A 1,439-nucleotide genomic window follows, 5' to 3' on the forward strand; every position below is an offset into this window, starting at 1 on the left:
GCTTGGGAGAGTACTAGGAGGGAGTTCAGTAATTTTCTTACTCAGTTGGCCCACTTGTGCCTCCAAATTTCTAATGGAGGACCTTGTTTCAGTCATGAAACTTTGAGTGGTTTTAATTAGATCAGAGACAATGGTTGCTAAGTCAGAGTGGCTTTGCTTAGAATTCTCTGTCTGTTGCTGAGAAGATGATGGAAAAGGCTTGCTATTGCTAAAGCTGTTTCTTCCACCATTATTATTGTTGAAACCTTGTTGAGGTCTCTGTTGATCCTTCCATGAGAGATTTGGATGATTTCTCCATGAAGGATTATAGGTGTTTCCATAGGGTTCTCCCATGTAATTCACCTCTTCCATTGCTGGGTTCTCAGGATCATAAGCTTCTTCTTCAGAGGAAGCTTCCTTAGTACTGCCTGTTGCTACTTGCATTCCAGACAGACTCTGAGAAATCATATTGACTTGTTAGGTCAATATTTTATTCTGAGCTAATATGGCATTCAGAGTATCAATCTCAAGAACTCCCTTCTTCTGAGTTGTCCCATTATTCACAGGATTCCTTTCAGAAGTGTACATGAATTGGTTATTTGCAACCATTTCGATGAGTTCCTGAGCTTCTGCAGGCGTCTTCTTCAGATGAAGAGATCTTCCAGCAGAGCTGTCCAATGACATCTTGGACAGTTCAGACAGACCATCATAGAAGATTCCTATGATGCTCCATTCAGAAAGCATGTCAGAAGGACATCTTCTGATTAATTGCTTGTATCTTTCCCATGCTTCATAGAGGGATTCTCCTTCCTTCTGTCTGAAGGTTTGGACTTCCACTCTAAGCTTGCTCAATTTTTGAGGTGGAAAGAACTTTGCCAAGAAGGCATTGACTAGATTTTCCCAAGAGTTCAGGCTTTCTTTAGGTTGTGAATCCAACCATGTCCTAGCTCTGTCTCTTACAGCAAAAGGAAAAAGCATAAGTCTGTAGACTTCAGGGTCAACCCCATTAGTCTTGATAGTGTCACAGATTTGCAAGAATTCAGCTAAGAACTGATGAGGATCTTCCAATGGAAGTCCATGAAACTTGTAATTCTGTTGCATTAGAGAAACTAATTGAGGCTTAAGCTCAAAGTTGTTTGCTCTAATGGCAAGGATTGAGATTCTTCTCCCATAGAAGCCGGGAGTAGGTGCAGTAAAATCACCAAGCACCTTCTTTACATTGTTGGCATTGTTGTTTTCAGCTGCCATGGTTTCTTCTTCTTTGAAAAGCTCTGTTAGGCCCTCTAGAGAGAATTGTGCTTTAGCTTCTCTTAGCTTTATCTTCAAAGTCCTTTTAGGTTCAGGATCAGCTTGAACAAGAATGCCTTTATCTTTGTTCCTGCTCATATGAAAGAGAAGAGAACAAGAAAGTAGGGAATCCTCTATGTCACAGTATAGAGATTCCTTGAAGTATCAAAGGA

General features: G+C 40.7%; 1 non-coding gene across 1 annotated transcript; it reads left to right on the forward strand.

Moving 5' to 3' along the window:
- The first annotated feature begins 717 nt into the window (after positions 1 to 717).
- Positions 718 to 825, forward strand: LOC148548100 (small nucleolar RNA R71). The gene has a single exon (XR_015897089.1). It is a non-coding gene; the product is annotated as a small nucleolar RNA R71 (small nucleolar RNA).
- Positions 826 to 1,439: the final 614 nt, after the last annotated feature.

The sequence above is a fragment of the Arachis ipaensis genome, chromosome B8 (genome assembly GCF_059453495.1).
Source record: "Arachis ipaensis isolate K30076 ecotype BB chromosome B8, ASM5945349v1, whole genome shotgun sequence".
NCBI classification, from domain to species: domain Eukaryota; kingdom Viridiplantae; phylum Streptophyta; class Magnoliopsida; order Fabales; family Fabaceae; genus Arachis; species Arachis ipaensis.